This window comes from Anas platyrhynchos, chromosome 27 (genome assembly GCF_047663525.1).
Source record: "Anas platyrhynchos isolate ZD024472 breed Pekin duck chromosome 27, IASCAAS_PekinDuck_T2T, whole genome shotgun sequence".
NCBI classification, from domain to species: domain Eukaryota; kingdom Metazoa; phylum Chordata; class Aves; order Anseriformes; family Anatidae; genus Anas; species Anas platyrhynchos.
The window spans coordinates 8,416,190-8,435,184 of record NC_092613.1 but is presented as its reverse complement, the minus strand read 5'-3'; the positions used below and the strand labels follow the sequence as shown (position 1 = coordinate 8,435,184).

General features: G+C 48.3%; 1 long non-coding RNA gene across 2 annotated transcripts; it reads right to left on the bottom strand.

Annotated features, from left to right (window-relative positions):
• Nucleotides 1-3,791: 3,791 nt before the first annotated feature.
• LOC113839904 (uncharacterized) lies at nucleotides 3,792-15,381 on the bottom strand. Of its 2 annotated transcripts, XR_011805055.1 has the most exons (3): nucleotides 14,231-15,220; nucleotides 5,593-12,691; nucleotides 3,792-5,437 (listed from the first exon to the last, which is right to left on the bottom strand). It is a non-coding gene; the product is annotated as an uncharacterized lncRNA (long non-coding RNA). The 2 variants fall into 2 exon arrangements; XR_003492570.3 differs by lacking the exon at nucleotides 3,792-5,437 and having other exon boundaries at nucleotides 6,914-12,691; nucleotides 14,227-15,381.
• Nucleotides 15,382-18,995: the final 3,614 nt, after the last annotated feature.

The window sequence follows — 18,995 nt, the reverse complement described above, 5'->3', positions numbered from 1 at the left end:
ACTACGATTCTGTGGTAGAAATCAGTGCTCCTGGTTTAAGTGGAGCCTGTGTACCTATTTTGTTACTGTTTTTTTTTTTTTTTTTTTTCACTATTTCCTTTCTTTTTTCCCCCTCCCCAAGCAGGAGGCAGAACTTTGGTTTTGGAAGAAAAAGAAATAAGCAAAGTCCCAGGCTAGCAAGCAAGCCTGGGAGATGAAAGTAGTCCGCAGGGGTGATGGGAGGTAGGGGAGAAGAGTCTCTGCACGCACACGGTTGTGTCAGTGTCCACTCTAAAGTGGGGTGGGTGTGTGGGGACCCCAACAGCATGAAAGGGTCAGGAAGCAACTCACCAGTGAACGGAGGAGCGCAGGCTTGCTGTTGCTTGTATTCAAGCAGTAGGTAAGTGTGCATCCTCGGTTCCCTGGCACCTACCCTGTTATTCTCTGCTGTCATGCTACAATGACCGTAATAGGGATAACACACCGAGTCTGGAGTTACGAAAATCTAACACTCATGAACGTCATCTAATGCCTTGTGGTATTGTGGGTGATAAAATAACTCTGGCTGGCCACAGAAGAATCTCCTTGGTGTTTTTAGTGACGAATGAAGCCCCGGTGGTACTACACGGCCCTCTCGGCTTCCTGCTGGTGAAGTCTTGGCTCCGGCTCTGGTTTAAATGCCATCAGCCACACCTTCCTCCCGACTGCAGGAAACTGCGATTGTTAAAATCAGGGCATGTTCCTGTTTAACTAAAAGGCTGAGATCAAATAAGCCAAAGGCCTCGGCAATGCCAAACGAATTCCTGCCCAGGACTTTGCAAGTCTGCACAGCTGTGGATCTGCGTAACGCCCCGACCTCGATCGTGTAAGTGACATCTCGGCATGTCACCCTGGGGAGCAGCTGGTTATAAGCTGATGACGCAAAGACTCAGGCAAATGTGGACAGGTAAATGCCAAATTTACTGACTAGTATCACTTAGCACAAAGGTCTTCAGTTTACCAACCATTGTACTGAAAGCAAACCGGTACGTTTTTCATATACCTACATGGGATCCTGGCTACTTCGAAAGCTTCTTTTCCAAATGTGAAATTTGTCAAAGCTGCTGCTTCTTCTCAAAATGCTAAACCCTCAGCAAGACGATTTCCAACAAAAGTCCATTTCAGCACAGAATTCCCAGCCAGCTTGATTCAAGAAATACCCCCTTAAACAATACCACGATAGCTCATCTGCTGGGACTGCTTCCCCTAACCTTCACCAACCAGAGGGTGATTCATTAAAATTATTTTAATCTGCTTGTTGTAAGTCAGCCTTAAAACCATCAGCAATGACAAAACTGCTTAATTCTTTGCTGTAGTAAAACAATTCTCTAAGTTAACTGCAAGTGAAGTAACGTTAGTTGTTAGCCTAGGGAAACTGGCAAGTTTTTAAAGTTTGCTTATTTAAAATCAATACAATTTTGCATATGGGAAGGCTGAATTAAGTACAGGTTTAATAATTTGACCCAGATTGTACGTGGAATAAAGCTGATACAGAAATTTGGGAATTCCTTGCTCCCAGATTTTACTCAAGCTGTGCCTCTTGCTTAATTACACTCCTTATTGCCCAGAAGGCCCCCAGTCAATTAGCGAGACTTAATCGCCATCTGAAAGAGGAGCTGCCGGAGCAGCGTGGCTTTGGGAGGAAATTGGTAGGAAACAATTATTTAGAGGAGGTACTTCTTTCATTTTTGGAAGAAAAGCAGAAATACATCTTTGAAGCCTTCCTAGACGCCGACAGACAAGCTGCAGTCCTGCAGTGCCGTCCCAGTGAGCCCCAAAACTTGCAGGATTTTGGGAAGCTGGCAGCATGCAGCTCCCTAACAAGGATGGTTTCTGCTAACGCAGCCACCACAGTTCGCAAGGGAATATCCTCCACATGCACAGTGCATTGTCTTATGCTGTGACAATAGAAAAGCTACTGAGTCACAACAAACATTTAGGTTCAGTGTGTGTATATTTTTGTTTTCCTGAAAGGTTTATTGTTACCCAGACAAGTTTCATCAGTAATGCCAGGGAAATGGCTTCTGCGGTGGTTTCAGTAACTCCTCGCTTTGAGTGGCTCCAACACCCTCACCCTCACCCACGTCTCTGCCAGCCCAGCACATGCACACGCTGATCCTCTCGCTGTGGTCCCTGCCGGCAGGAGGAAGAACGGGCAGGCATAAAAATGGCAATAAAACCCCTTTCTGGAGCAGTTTTAAACTTGGTTCTGACCTGCTCAGGTGCGCCCAGCTGACTGCTCACAAGTTCCCTCTGCTCTCCCCCTGCTGCGGGGCCGTTCAGGTGCTGGGGTGGGTGCTCAGTCCCCAGGGGTGGCCCAGGGGAAGGAGCTGGCACTGAGATCAAAAACGAGAGGCGTGGATTAGTTCCCAACAACCGTCAGGGATATACTGGTGTTGAGTAGTCGGATTTGCATAAAATACTTGCATGCTCTGTAGCAATCCAGCCCACACAAAAAGCAGGCACCGAAATGGAAACCTGCAGGTGAAAAACCTGGCCGCCCCTCTGGAGAGCTGCAGTCCTGGCATTTTCCCTGCGAAGTCTAAGAAAATCCCAGCTGGAAGAACCGAGCTCCTCTTCAGAGGGGTGGCACCACGTTAGCGTGCAAGCTGCTTCCAAGCAGAGCGTGTGCCCCACGCTGAAGCTGGGTTCAAGGAATTTGGCATCCTGACTCCAGCTCTGCCTTGTAGCCCTCCCGGGGAAGGGAGGCTGCTGAGGTCTGGGCAGGGGCGAGCGGGCAGGCTCCTGAGCTGCAGGTTGTGCTCGGTTCCAAAGCGAAGGAGCTGAGACAAAAGTAATTATTTCAGCTATTAGCTGCTAAGAATAGAGCCCGCGGGGGTGCTGTGCATGGCTGAGGTGCACTGACAGCACAGTTGGAGGTAGCAGGGATGGCGGTGGAAGCCCAGAAATAGCCACTCAGCACTTTGAAGCTGCATGAGTCACCAAAATACATGGTGGGGGGACAGGCAGGGGGGAGAGGAAATTACCCCCAGCCCGTACATGCGGAGCAGAACATGCCCCTGGGCTGAATGCTGGGTTTTCTGGGGGGAGAGCAGCGTTTCTGACCAAGGAGGGCATCCTCCTGCCCCAGCAGATGTCCAGCACGAGCCCACCCAAGGCGCAGCCTGGCCCTAGCCCTGTGTGGCCCCCCCAGGTCTCAGCCCCGTGCCCGGGCTCCGTCTCTCTCGGTGGTTCTCGAATATTTGCGAAAGCCAAACATTGCCGGGGAAGGGGTGGCGGGGCGGGGGAATGGAGTGATCTCGGTCCAGCTGTGTTTCATTGTGTTTTCCCAACTGCTAATCTCACTTAAAGTTCCCTTTACAAATACCTGATAAATGGTTAAACGCATGAACAGCAGGTATTTAAATACAGGACTGGTAAATGACCAGGTGCTGGGCTGGCGGCTCACACACACCTTTACCGTCGCGTCCCGGTGCTGCTCAGGACAAATCGTGGCGATACCACTTCGTGTTTTTCCTCAATATAGTTGTAAGAGGCAATTTTCCTTTCGTGCTGTTTGTGCAGCTCTGGGTACAACACATTCCTGATCTATGACTAGGATTCCAAACTGCATAGTAAAATGAATAATAATGATAGTAAAAGTTGTACAACTGTTTTTATGCGGCAATCTTTGTGTTGCTTTAGTGCTGGGTTTTCCCAGCCTTTGTACATGGAATTAAAAAAGAAAAAAAAAAATCTATTTTGTAAAAAACACCATACCCAACCCAAACCAGGACAAAACAACAACAAAAAAACAACAAAACCCCACAATCTCAAATTTAAAAGATTTCTTTCGTATCAGTCCCGGGTGCAACTACAGAAAGTCAAGCTGGGCAGAATTAAACATCGCAGCTGGAGCACGGACAGGGCAGCAGACATGCTAAAAATAGATTAATCCTAATTACAGCCACACTTCTACTTTTTCAGGGTTTCCCGTTTCACATGGGGACACGAGGCTGTGAATGGACGGGGGGTCAGAGCCTGCTGCAGCAGGCGAGGGGCCAGGGTCTCACGGTGCCGGGTCGTGCCGGGCTCCAGCCAGGCGCCGTCCTTGGGGGGCAGCGGGTGTTGGTGGCAGCCCCCTCCTCACCCACCTCGGGCTGCCCCGGCTCGGGATGGGCTGACACGGTCTGGCCTCAGCCTCCTGCCCTGGAAATCCGGCTCTCCGCAGTTGGCAAAAGCAGGAGAAACAGCCCAAGCAAACCGCTGGAAAATAGGGTCAGGTAACATGCGGGTTTGGGGTTGGAAATGTAAAAGATCACAGCCTGCCTGCAGGCTTCTTGTGCTGCCCGCAGCCCCCCGAGGATTACGCTCCTGGAACGGGTTGCACAGCGTGGTTAAAGCCCCGAGGAGGGTCCCTGGTGCCAGTGCATCCCATAGGACTCCAGAGGAATGTCCGTAAATCCCTGCTTGTTTATTTATGACAGCAGGCATATAGAGAGCTGACCTACTACCTCATAAGCAGAATTACGAAATATTTAGATAAAAATACACATATTTAAGACTCTGCTTTCCAAACAACAGTTCTTTTCTCACATAAACCCAATGAAACTATGGAAAACAACTATTTTCCCACCCTGAAGATGTCTGTTAATTACCAATTTAAATATTTAGCCAGAAAATGTATTGCTATAATTACGTAGTTTTATCAGAAAGCAGGACTTAATGCAGTAATCACAAGGTGAGCAGGAGGGATGCATTTGGGTCTGCACAGATCGCCGCTGTGGTGACAAACAGCCAGCAACTGGAAGCCCTTCTGGGCCACTAAAACAAGGGAAAACTTCATCAAACGTTTCCTCAATATAAAGGATTTACATAACTGAGAAACAAAGCTCCCACAACTACAGGGGAAACACCGAGGATTCCATTCAAAGCACCTAACTGAGCTTGTTTGGATGCCGTAGAAAAAATAGAGCAAGTCCTGACAAATTTTAGGATTCAGCCATCAAAGCGGGCAGGATCCGAGCGCTGTCAGCACCACGCCGAGGTCGGCCGGGCAGGCGGCACCAGGGTGGAGAGAAATTCTGGTGGGGAAGGAGGAAGGCATCTGTCTGGGAAAACCTCCCTTGTTTTGAGCATTGGTAAATACTATTTTTCTTAACAGCTTTTGAGAGATTTCATTATACATTTTTGGCATTCATCTCCCCATTCAAGCGAAGATCTGGGATTCGGGGCTGCTTTTTCACATTTTTTCATTAAATGGGAAATACCCACTCCAGAACGGCCGTACCGCTGGGCTTAGGGCTGCTCACCTGGGCTGACAGAAATTCATCTGCACGTCCCTGGTTTGATTCTCACACAAGATGGCCACACGCATTGAGTCTGCCATGTCCCGGCTGCCCTTGGAGCAGTTTTTGGCTGTTCTGCAGCCCAGGGCTGTCAGTCCTGCTGCCTCCTCCCAACTTGCTGAAGCTACGTCCTGGATACAGGAAAACCTCCTATTAAAAGTTTCACCAACCTTCATGACAAAGCAAAACTTTCCAGTTGGGAGAAAAAAAAAAAAAAAAAAGGAGGGGGGGGAACCTCTGATTAAGGACTTTTCCAGGCAGCTTTCTCAGCACCACTGTCCCTCACCTGAAGCAAGACCTCTGCCTCCTGCCCGTGCTTTGCAGGATACCCAAGCAGAAAGGCAGCTCGAGTGAAAAGCAGCCTGGTGGTCTCTTAGAGACCCACGGACACGAGGGCTCCTCTCACTGAATATGACAGCCCCTGCCTGGAATGAAATTGTGATATATTCAGAGTGGTTTCATTCAGCTCAGCTGAATAAACCCTCACCATCACTAACCGGGGTGTTTTTGCCTTTCATGCTGGTTCTGATGCTGGCAAGTCCTGCCTGAGTTTTGTAGCTTCCTGCTGTCTCGTCCTTGAAACTGGGATTGTAAATTATTTTGGCTGGTGATAAACTGTCTTTGCTTGTACAGCACTGAGCCACTCTGGCCCCTGGGTCCCGGCTGAGGCTTCTCACCACTTCTAAAAATAAGTAATTATAAGGTATTATCTCTTAAAAATACTTGTTAAAAAGAGGAAGCAAGAAGAGACTCATTTCCCATCTGTTCTCTCCCCAAACTACCAACACATTTTAAAAAATCTGCTTCTAAATTGTCTTTTTGGTCAGTTCTCTTCTGTAGCCTTTCTTAAAATAAGGGTGCACAACAGTTTAAAAGTTAGGATGGGTACTTTGCACTTAGAAAACAAGATTCATTTGGATACCACAATTAAGTTCTAAAATCCAAATTACCATTAACAGAGTAAAAATAAATCACGAAAATATTTTTGTGCAAGAGCTGGTTATTTTTCCCAGCCCAGAACTATTTTGCAAACCACTCTTGATTAGAAGTTGAATTTTCTAATTTTTTCTTCCTAAGAAAAAATAGATACAGTGTTTTTCAGTATATTTTCATTATTCTTATTTGACCAATTCTGATTAGTCATATCAGTCTGCCTGTAGATTTTCTTCCCTTTCCAGAATGGGATACCTTTGCTTTGAGTGCTTTGGATAATTCGTAAAGTAGAAAAAAAAAAATAAATTAAACATTACAAAACAAAACAGATGAAAACACTTTCAGCTTTGCTCATGTCCCTGCCAACTATTTTTCTTTTTAAGGAAAACAAAAAACAAACCAGCCCCTTCTCAGCCCGTACAGGACTGTATCATTTTACTGCTTTAAAGGGGAAAGCACGGCCGAGGATGAGTGCTCAGCCCGCTGGCAGCGCCAGCACCAACGGGACAGCAAGGACAGGGTTTAAGCCTCTGAGCCAGCCTCTAATGCTATTTCTCCCCCCAAAAATAAAGTATTAAGGATCTATTGTAACTAATATATTAAGTTTGAAGCCTTTTTTAAACAACTATTTTGAACAGCACACCAAAGATCAACCATATTATTAAGAGATTAATAGCGTGAACACGATTTATTTGCCTGTTGGCTGTGCTGGACACAGGCCACCACTTTTTAATTTTAATTTTTTTCCCACACTGTCATTTTTGTGTTCCTCACAACCAGGCCCGGAAAAGGAGGCATTTAATACTTCAAAAAGACAAGAGTAGTATTTCTAGCAGGCCTTTACCTCCTTCTCATTTATACCTGTGCTGAGCAGTTTCTCTCTTTGGAAGTCAGCAATAGCTCGGTGCACTTTAACACACCGAAACCAGCCTGGCAGAAACTCGCCTTGTGAGGCTTTTGTGCTGCCATCCACTGCCGCATTCTCTGAGCAGGTTACTGTGAAAGATAAATAGCCGAGTCCCGAAGTGATTTAATGGAGTTTCCAAAACCTTCTGTCAGTAAAAGCTCTGCTTGGTGTAGGAACTTTACACTTTTTTTTTTTTTTTTTAACTGTAACTCACTCCAGGTTTCATTTGCCCCTTTGATGGGTTTTTCTCCCACAGGAAGGTTTTTCACCAAGTTGTTGAGATGATTGTGTTCCAGGTACGCTCAGGGCTGCCAGAAGTGTTGCATCACTTGCGGGTCGGGCAGATCCCATGGGTTGCGTTGGCTCCATCCCTCTGGGGAAGGTGGGGACCATTTTCTGCACAGCATCACCTCGAGCTCTCCTGAGTCCAGCTGAAGCCATCTGCTTTGCCTCCAGCACACAGCTCATATCAGCAGTCACAAAAACACTGTCTTTCTGCACTACTAAAGCCGTTTCTAAATGCTGTATTCGTCCTGGGTTTTCTGCCCTAGGTTGTCGAAGCTTGCTACAGTGCTGAGGACCGGCAGATGCCCATGGGCTGATAGTTTATGCTTCAGAGTTCAGCTGAAGGAACTCTATTTTGGAGGAATAGATGAGCTTTCTCTTTTCCCACAGCAATAGCAAACATTCCCCTCTGCTCTATGTGCTGTGGTTTCGAACATTTCCAGCAGATTTGGACCCTGGCTCTCAACACACAGACCTCGGTGCTGCAGCGTGGACCTTCCTGCTCAGGTCCCCACGCTGCACTTGGAGGCCAGGGAGCCACCTGGGGGTCCCTTGGGAGCCCACAGGGGGTCAATTGTCCCTGGCCAGCTCCTCAATACAGGCCGATATGGTCCGGGAAGCCTGGGGGAGTTGCCGCAGGCTGCAGGCCAGAAGATGGCCGCCGCTCGGCCTCCGTCACCTCAGTGTGCCGTGAGGCGAGGGCTCGCCACGGCGTGAGGTGCACTTCATGCGCTGCTGTCCTGGGTTCACCCACAGCCCTATTTTCCACACGTAACCATGGTAACCCGAATTATCTTGCAGAGGTGTGCATTAGCCCTGTTTGCCGCAACCGCACATCGAAGCCCACCGCTGGGCATGCTCCGCTCACTGGTGGATGTGAGGTGCCTGAAGCCGTGCGGAATGGGAGGTCGCCTTTGCCATTACAACATGATCCCAGAGAGGGCAGAGCGGGAGGTGGGGAGAAGGAAGAGGAAGAGTAGGAATGCCAGAGCGGTTCAGGCACAATGCTGGCTCTCAGCAATATGATTAGTTACTTGGCAACGAGAGCAAGGTGTGTCAGAGGGGATGGGACACAAACACGCCAGCCCCAGCAACAGCTCCAGAAGAGAGGAAACTCACGGCCAGTACGGCTCGCCTGGTTTTGCCATGGAGTACATAAAAGGCAAGAATTAAGTAACACCTGGAAGCAACCTCCCACCGAGCACATTATAAAACAGCGTCAGGTCCCTTGCTGCCCATTCTCAGAAAATGTTTTTCAAGCAACAGCACTTGGTTCACCAGAAAGAAAGTTGCCTGTCCTGACCCTCTGCCTACACGGAGCCGTCTCACCCAGCCAGGGAGAGCACAGATGCCTCCATCGTTTAGGCTGTCCCGAGGGATTTCATGGTTGCCATTGCTCTGGAGGTGCTGCGGATCAGCTGGATCCTAACAAATGGCATTCCTCAAAAGAGGAAAAGGCCTCCAGATTTCCTGAGACCTAAATCATTGGAAAGCCTGCTGCATTGTACACAGAATTATCAGCCCCAAGAAGTTAAAAAGCAGAAGTCAAAACCAAAGAGAGACTTAAAAAGTTTTCCTCATAAATTCTTTTAAATCAAGATAAAGGGAAGAGACACACACGCGTCTTAAATAATGAAAAGAAAATGGATTCTAAAATTATTATTGAGTGGATTCTAACTCAGTAGTAATATTAGAAGAAAAGTCATTTCTGAGCAGTCAGGGACTGCTGAGCTGACAGGCTTACACTGCAACTGTCCTGGTTGCATTGAGGCACCAAGACTTGAATTCCAATTTATTTTAAATTGAATATTTCACCTCACTCAAGAAGGAGGACAAAAAACACACCTATATTCTTTTGTAAACATATAAACATAGTTTCCATACTCGTTTCTTTGTTGCACAACAGTACTAGAAGGGTTGGTTTCATCTCTGAGGCAAAGGATTGCACAGAAAAGCAAAGGCTGCTGTAAATGAGCTATCGAGCATCACCTACACACCAGCAGAGCTGCCCAGGAGATGCGATGGGCACCCAGACCAGGCTATTAACTCCGAAGGACTGGCAGCCAAAGCAAGCAATGCCTGGGGAAACAGTGTGCTGGATGAGGCACGCAAGTGGCACGTCAGCATATGGTGGTAATTCTGCCTCCCAGTGCAAGGACACAAGGAAATTCTGCATGCTTCGGGGCAGCGAGGCAAGCTGTGACTCCAAGAACAGCATCTGCATTAACCTTGCTGCTCTGTTTTGATCATTTTCCTACAGTCCCCAAACGACCACAGCCTAGTAACAGAGCTTCTCTCCTTTTGGAAACACTGTCTCGCTTTACTGCCCACATCTGTAGGACAGTTAGCTTTCAAAGAGGTAAATCTACAGCAGGGTAAAAGGTCCAGGGTATTTATAAGAAGTCAAGGAGTCTGTGAAATGGAAGCTTGTGCGGGAAACTGTCTTCTGGCATTTAGCATACCCTGTTTCCATCAGTAATAAGTCTTGGGTGAGAAGAGGGAGATGCTGAAGGGGAATATAGGGAAACAGCTTGGATATGACAGGTGAAAATAAGGCCATCAGAGCTGCACATCAACGAGCCAAGAATGAGCGAGACCTAAGTCTCAGCCTTCCCTCTGACACACGCTCTTTCAACAGGACTACCTGGGGGAGCCCTGGGCTCCCCGAGGGTTTGCTTTTCAGCTTCTAAGAGCCTCCCTCCTTAGCAGTGCCCTCTCCGAGATGCAGCGAATGCTTTCTGCAATGTCAGCCTGGAGACCTGCGGCTGCCGTGCTGGAGCTGGGAGCTGGAGGCTTCCTCCAGCAGCTGGGAGGGGGCACATGGGCAAGGGCAGCAGCAGAAGGCACCCATTTTGCCCTGACTCCTGCGAGTGCGCATTTGCTTCTGCACAGCCTCACTACCAAACCCGCTGAAATCCAGGTTATATAATGCCACTGCTGCCTTGAAACAGGGAGGTTAAAATGAGGTCGTCCAAGATGAGAGCTGACTGTGGCCTGCAGCCGGCTCTGGAGGACGATCTGCTGCCTGGACCGGACCCTGGGTGGAGGGGAAAACCAAAATGCTGGGTGCTGGAGTGTGCATTAACACGCAGCCAGGATGCTGAAAGTCACTTGAGCATTCAGGGTGTGGAGAATGAGCTGGCAGCATTTGGAGATGGTACAAAACCAGCAGGGCTCATCCACAATAAAACATGGAGGAGTAAAGGAAGGATCTCACGATAGGCAGTGGGCTGGGGAAAAAAACAAACTGATTGACTTCAGAATTTGTAGGAATGCTCAAAGGGGTAGGTTAAAAAATGTACCCCTAACTGAAGGCTTCCAAGTGTGATGTGGGAATGACGGTAGATAGGTAGATAAATGCTGTGCCTGCTGGCTTCCCAAGGTGCTCCCTGCCAGGCAGGGGAAAAGGCCAGCTCTTGGCATGATGGATTTGTGCAGCCCCGGCAGGGCAGGGCTAACTCTTGCCTTTGCATCATTCTGTTTACGTGACGAACTGTACTGAGCAGGCAGCGTGACAGTCCACGGTCACAGGGCACCGTGAAACTGCAGGATGCTGGATAAACACTCCAGAGAGCAGCTTTGTGTTGCATCCAGCCCCAGGTCTTACTCATTTCACAGTCCAGCGTAGCCAGCACCATTAAAACATTTTAAAGGGTGCAAGTTGTACTTTCTTTCCATCAACGTTGTACAACTGGTATGCTGTGGAAAAGCCACCACATGAAAGTGGACCCAGGTAAGAAAGCATTGGACCATAATAGAAATGTGAAGTCCTGCTTTAAAGGCAGATATTTATTTTCCAGAAAACTAGTGCAATTCCTACAGAACAAAGAACAAAAGCTTCCTTCTGTAAACCCATTTCACAGAGACCACGAGGTGGGGAAATCTATCACGCTTAGGTAACTGGTATTTGAAGGGAGCTACTTTGAGTAGCGCAGGGTTAGTGTGTCAGTGAGCTTCAGCACTGCACATTTAGTCGTTCAATGACTGGAGTCCCTAAAAACAACACACAGATGCCTTACAACTTTGGACCATTGCAAAGAAAAAGAGACAGAAGTCATACTATCAAGGGCACGAAAGTTTGATTGAGAAAGACCTAGTGCCTTCTAATAGAAAGGAAAAAAAATACCTGTCTTCCATTTCCATGGTAACTCCTTCCTTCAAAGCACTTTTAAGTTGTTTCCTGTTCCTCTAGCTTCTTTGCAGGCTTTAGAACAGAACAGTCAAGGCTGGAGAGCTGGTAGCACACCTGCAGCAGGACGGCAGATGAGAAACTACATCTTCGTCTCTGACAGCACGTGATGAGCTGAGCTTCTGTCCCACCAGGGAGACATCTGTGTTACCATCGCTAAACTGAATGTTTACTGACTGCAGAAAAAAAGTAAACTACCTTTCTGCAGAAGACAGCAAGAAGGGATCAGCACTGCTCCAGCCTCTCTCCTTGCAGGAGCTGGTGCATGTGAGTTACACAAGTTGCTTCTAGTAGAAGTCCCATCTCAGGAAGGAGTCCTGTGGTTATACTCCAAAGGACGCTGGTTTGTAAGGGTAATATTTTTATAGGCAACCATCCGTGTCAGCCTTTGCTGCTCTTAGCATCAGCACACCCTTCTGTGTTACTTGCCTTTTGTTTTTCAAAGGAGGTGGGCAGGCTGAGAACTCAGAAGGGCCAGCCAGGGCCATGCAGTCCTCTAAGCCCTGCTCCAGTCTGACAGCGATCCTAAGGCAAGGAATTATCTCGAGTAAAATACTCGCTCAAATGGACCATGAACACAGCTGCAGGATACTTTGTTAGCAGCTGATAATGTAGGTAAGAAGTGTTTTGTCAGATGGGCAGCGTATGAAAATAAGTCTGAGCAAAAGAAACTTAAGCCTCTTAAATATTAAAGTTCCAAAATTAAACCCTTGTTTATATAACGATTGGGTCACTGCAGCAGAACACGGGAGTTGGCAGCATTGTACCAAAAAAGGCACTGCGAAGCGCAGACCTTTCCACGGGGCACCGAGTCTCCTGCAGAAGCAGCCTCTGCGGTGGGGGATTTCTGCTCATTTCTGTCTCTCCCGGGCCCCCTGCCCTGTTAATATCCACACCTGATCCACTCGCTCAGCCTGCACAGCGTGGTCTCATGCAGCAACCCCGTGAGCTCCAACGCCGGCCGGGCTCTGCGCAGGCAGGGAGCTGCTCCGGAGCCACCTCCAACACAAATCCAGCTGGTTTCGGCTGCCCTCCACCTCTGCAGGGCGGGGATCCAGGTCTTCTGGGTACCTGCAAACAAAGGGCTGCCTTGAGAATTAACCCTAAAACTGATCCTCACCCTTGCTGCTCATTAAAACCTCCACTGGGGTGAATGGGTTGGAAAAGCAGGCGTGCTGCTGCCAAAGGTGCTAAGTGCAGATCCTTCTCAGCGCCTTTCTCAAGTCTGTCCTGTTGCACTGTCCTCTTCTATCGAGCAGGTCAATTTGTAGACCACAAGTTCAATTTTGTGGATTTAAACAATGATGCAAGCTGTATTTTTTTTTCTTTTCGGAATAAGGAATGAAACTGGTAATGAAGTCTCTAGAAACACTCCAGAAAACAACGCAGTAATGTGAGAAATGCAGCTTGGCATAACTTTAGGAGAAAAAGTAGGCAGGAATCAAATACCTCTGCTGCTTTAGCTTGGCTAATTGCAAATGATACCACAACAAACTACAAGTAAGAAAAATATAGAAAATAACTTTATGAAGCTCTTCTATTGCAGAGTATCTTTAAAAAGCCTTCTAGAAAGCCCTTTATCATGTTACTAAGCACACCTTTATTTATTATTTTGTAAGAAAAAAGCACAGAAGAACTTAATCCAAACTAAATATTTAACCAAACAGCAATTAACTAACAATGATGAATGGTAAACAGTCCTAGTCCCAGGCTAAACCGGGACTTTAAAGCCTGTTTATCTGGGCTAAAGCTGCCCGAGGGAAAGGCAACTTTATTGAGTAAAGTTTGTCTCTGCCACCTCGCTATTAAAAGAGTCTACAAACAGAAACGACATCATACGTTCTGAAAAGAAAAAAAAAAAGAAAAAGAACATAACAACCCATTGCCTAGAACATACAATGCTTTATGGAACAATTATCCCTAAATAGAAAAGCAGAGAAAGCACGAAGCTGCAAAGCAGCCACTGTCAACCTCCGTGGCCTTCCGTTAAAGCAGAAATGAGCGAGAGACCCCCTCAAGCCCACCTCCTGCTCCCATTTAGCCCCGGCTGGACCGTCCCACTTATCTGCTAGGAAGGAGTGAGCCTGGGCAGAGTTGTCTGAGACTTTATCTGTGCAGGTCCACGTGTTTAAACGCAACAGAATTAGCTTTTATTATTATTATTATTATTATTATTATTATTATTATTATTATTATTATTATTATTATTATTATTATTATTATTATTATTATTATTATTATTATATATTGTTCTTATGCATATCTATTCTTCTTATATATATTATGTATACCTATTATTCTTATATATAATTGTTATTATCATATTAAATGCAAGATAATTAGCTTTTTATTATTATTCTTACATATATTTATTATTCTTATGCATACCTATTATTCTTATATATATTATGTGTATCTATTATTATTATTGCTGTTATGGGATGGGATGGGACGTGCAGGGGGTGGGCTGGGACTGGATGTGCGCGGGCTGTGCACACCCGGGATGCTCCCGGGCTGTGCCGTGCCGCAGCCCCCCCCGCAGCCCCGTTCCCCCTCGTGCACCCCCTGCATCCCCCCCATATCCCCCCCACTCCCCCCCCCGGTACCTGCCTGGCTGCTCGCAGCATCCCCACGGCTCCGGGGGGGGGGACCAGCAGCGGCTGCCCCTGGCCGTGCAGGATGCAGCCGGAACAGGAACGGAGGCGGGGGGGGCGGTAGCGGGACCCCCCCTGGGGCCCCCGGTGCCCCCCCAACCCCGGCTCGATGCGGCCAAGGTGACCCCGCGCCGCCTGCAGCTCCCGGGAGGCGCCGGGCATCGGCCCCCCCCCGGGCCCGGCTGGATGGGGGGGCCGGGGGGGCCGTCGGACGGGCGGAGGCAGAGCTCCTCGCTGCCCGGGGTGCTCCTTCTCGGCCGCATTTTCCTATTCTTGCACATAGGACCCGGGGTGTCCTGGCCCAGGAATGCCTGAGAAAGCTTTAAAAATCCGGAGCGGGAGAGGCAAACCTATTTTGGGATCTTCTTCAATAAATACGTTTAAAAAAAAAATAAAAAAATAAAAGAGCAGCAGGAGGAGGAATCCGTTTGTGAAGGTTGGTTTTGAAGCGCTGCTCGCTCTCTCCAGTTCTGCAGCTACTCCGTGTCACCGCGCGTCTCCGTGGCCACCTTCCAGCACCTCCACAGTCATTAGTGGGTATTATTCGCGCTCGCTCCTAGGAAGCAGGGGGATAATCATTCCCCATTTAACGGATGGGAAACTTGGCACAGCACAGATTAAGTGATTTGCTGACAGGCACATAAGAAAATTGCGCTAGTCAAGCATTCTCTCAATTATGCCATCCTTGTAACTGCATAATTTCCCTCTGTGATTCCAAACACGGAGCAAACTCCCCGTGTCGGGCTGCAGCTCTGCCTGCAAAGCGTGCGGCCAGCGTTAGCACCCACGCATTCACGGCAGGATGGGTTACACCACGCTGCATGCTCAGCACAGAATAGCAGTCTTGGTGGTCCCCCGGGCTGTGTCAAAGCATTTCAGGTCTGTCCCATGCAGGTGTGGAGCCAGGGGACCGAGGGATGCTCGGCTGCATGGGTGCTGCACAGCCCCCTGCCAATACTCATGGCTGGAGCCGAGCACTGCTTCACGCCTGGCAATTCACATGGAAGCACACGAGGGTCCCTCAGCTCCTTCCACAGCCCTGCAAAAATCCTATAGCCAGCCCAGAGGGGAGAACAAACCAGGATCCAGGATCCTTGGGGTTTGGGTGCTGCAGCCCCCACGCAGCGAGCCCCCGGTGTTCCCACCCGGCCTCCTGCAGCACCCGCTGCCGCCTGGGCCGCGGGCTCTTCGGGCTCCCCTGCCCTCGTTTGAATTGGCCCGGCCTGCCCGGCCTCGTAATCTGCTGCTAAGTGGGACTGCCGATGAACGGCGAGATAAATTTAGAAAGAAATCTTTGTGTGGGTCAGAGGAAAAACACCGCGGCCGCTGGAATCCGAGCTGTGGCGCTGCGGCCTGGTTCCCCTCGGTGCTCCTGCCTTCTGCCAGGGCTTCGTGCTGAGCTCCTTGATGGGGAAGCAGGAGGGCCCTCAGGGCTTTCAGGTTTTCCTAAACTCCTCTGGAGATGGCAAACCAAGGAGTCCTGCAGGTACAAATGATTACTTTTAATGCATATTTGTGGAGAAGGTTGAGAGGGCCAGAGAGCCGTGGGCTCCACGCTGCCCCAGCTCCAACCCTTCAGCCTCTTCCACAGCAAGTTTGCTTCCCCCGGGATTTGTTTATACACCACAGGAGGGAGGGCAGTTTTACTTAATTCCTCTCTCAGAAGCATCAGACTTCTGCCAGCCACGCCAGAGCAGCATTGTTCCTTCGGAATTGCTTCTGTTAATCTGTTAAATTGTTTTCAAACAAGAAAAAATAATGGAATTAGTGGTGCAAAATCCCCCGTGAAATCTGGAATCCAGTGCCACTTTCCTTACTGAAAGTCTGAACACCGTTCAAAACCATTTTATCATTTGCTCATAAATTATAGTGTACCAACACAAGGAAAGAAAAATAATTTTCTGAATGATTTTCCTTTAATAAGCTATTAGGACCTTGTACTGTTAATTAAACTATTAATTAGATGTCTTATCATTCCTAAACACGTTAACATGTTGCCAAAGCTGCAATGAGCCTCTAGGGCAGGCAAAAGATAAGAAAAGAAGGAAGATGCAAACATAAAAATTAAAAAAATGAAGAAATAATAATCACAATTAAAAGAACCAGAAATAGCAAATAAATAATGCAGGCTAAGTAAAGCATTGTTTAATTTACAGGAATAAAATAAAAAAAGTGCAACCTGAAAACAAACTTGCCTTGTAGAGGCCCTTGGGACAGCTTTTATGCAAGACAAAAGAAGCGTAGCTGTCTTCAGGCTGTTTGTTTTCTACAAGTAGAGTGAGAAGACAGAGCTAGGCTCCTTTTTCCCCAACAAAATAGCTTTCTATTAAAAAATAACAGATAAACTTTCAACATTTTTTTTCCAAGAAGCCCTGTCCCGTGCCCTGTTCTGTCCCTGCTTGGGGGGGTGATTCACGCCTTACACCGATCTGTGCTCAGCTGCGGCTCCGTGCTGGGGCTCACAGCAACAGTGTGCTAAAGTGGTTTTAAAGCCCAACTCTTCAGCGTTCGTCTTTGACAGTTTATCTCGAGGGACAGATAATCTCATTTATGTCTGCTACTACAAATCAAAACACCGGCAAATTAAATGGATCTGAAGGCTAAGATTAAAGCCTTAGAATTAAAACACCTGTGAGGCGTTTGCAACACCAATAGTTGTAAATATTATAATTATTTTTTTTCCTAGGGGATGGAAAAGCTCCACACAAACACTGCTCCTGAAGGTGAAGGCAGAGCTGCTGTCTCACCACACGCAGGTACTCATGGCACTACACAGCTCAACTGTGGTGCAACACAGGGCACCCAGGGGCTGCAGCGCCGTGCCCAGGGTTGGTCGGTCACAGGAGCCCCTACGTTCCTCAGCTGGCTCCTTGTTTTTTTCTGTCAGGCGCCTGGAGTTGGACCCAGGACATTTTGGGAAGCTGCCTGCATTTCTGCCTTCACGGCGCTGGGGCTGCAAAGCTCGCGGGGCCTGGCGACTGATGGAGCAGTGCCCGTCGCAGACCTCCCACACCACTCCTGCACAACACGGCTCGCAACAAGCAGGTGTAAAAATGCATCGATGGGGAATTCATTTTAGAAATTTCATCTCAGGTGTTCCCAGCTCCTAGAATATCAGCTTCAAAGCCTGTTGTACGTGTGTATTTCTTGCATGATTTCATATGCTACAGACACCTCTGGGGGGAATGTCCTGCACCCCAGGGCGCAGCAGACAGTGGAGCAGGAGTGGGAGCTGCTTCTGTCTGGGCGCCCACACCATTGCCCAAATACCAGCCCCATTCTGGAGCAAGGCGTTAAATGTTTTAGCAAAGCACAGCCAGCAGATAGCAGCATTGCTATACGTATGTATGTATATACCTCAGGCTGCTCCTGCTGCGGTTTCAAAGTCACGCAGGAACTTCAGTGATGGCCTGAGCCCTGGCTCCGCTCTGTGGTGGGCAGCCACACAGCAAGCATCCGATCTGGCTGCAGCATGTGCTGGGGCTTCAAACACTTACCTGTTAAAATTAATGAGGAATAGTACTTCTGCACCCTCTAAACTAAATTGCCGTGAACAGAGGAATGTGGTGCTTGGTGGGTGCTACAGGACAGCACCATGAGGACATGCTTGTGAGTGACAGATCCTGCCACTGAGGGGCCTTTGCCGCCAGAACAGGTCTTCCCCATGCTACATCAATGAAAAAGAAAGAAAGAACCAGCAGCAGAGAAAGGAAATGCTTTTCCCTGGCCTGGGACTTTCTGCTTTGCTGTGAAGGGTTTGCGGTGCTGATGGGCAGGAGTCTGCTCACCTGAGAGGGCTGTGCTGTTTTTACTGTGCTCGACCTGGAAGATATAGTTCATAACGCAATTACAGAATTACAGAATCATTTAGGTTGGAAAAGACCTCTAAGATCATCAAGTCCAACTGTTAAATTAAAGCTTGTTTGCTCTGATAAATTTGATTGCTTTCAGCAGTGCACAGAGCAAGCTATAAAGTTCTCAGTAGCACTTTACGGCCATTCCTATACAAAGGTGTTCCTTTACTCCTGAAAAAAGTCTGCGATTCCAGCCTCGGGAAGGACTTGGGGCTGCCTGGATGGGTGCCAGAGCCTCTGGTTCAGGCTGGGACACGGACATGACATTTAATGGCTGTGTCACTGCTGAGCCACCCATAAATGGGGCAGTATCTCCATCTATACTCAGCAGAAGTTCTGTGAGGCTTAAAGCACTTCAAAGCACCAGGACGGAGGTATTACATGTAGAATAAAACAAACAAAAAACTCAACTTGCACCCAGTTTTAAACGCTCCCTATGTTGCTGGCACTTGTTCATGTTGTTCATGTCACCCCAGCTGACACTGAAATGCAGCCACCATTAAGCTGCAACACGAGATATTTATATTTGTATTTAACACCTTGTATTTACATTTGCCACCCCTCTTTCCCAGAGGATGCTTTCATGCCGATTATTTTCAGCGGGGCACTTGATGCCGCTAGGAGAGCTCCCAGCAGCTACAGAGACCCTGCACACACCGGAGATGAGCAGGACAAGAGCATGAAGCAGGGACAGCCCTGAACCCTGCTCTCCGGTGGCCGAGCGAGGTGCTGGGGGAAGCCGAGGCAGATTTGGCGACCGCTAACAGAAGAAAAGCCGGCGGCAGCGCAGCAGCTGCACGGCCCTGCAAGGGCTGGCGGCGGGGCCGGCAAGGAAGGGATGCGAGGGGGTTGATAAGGAAGGAATAA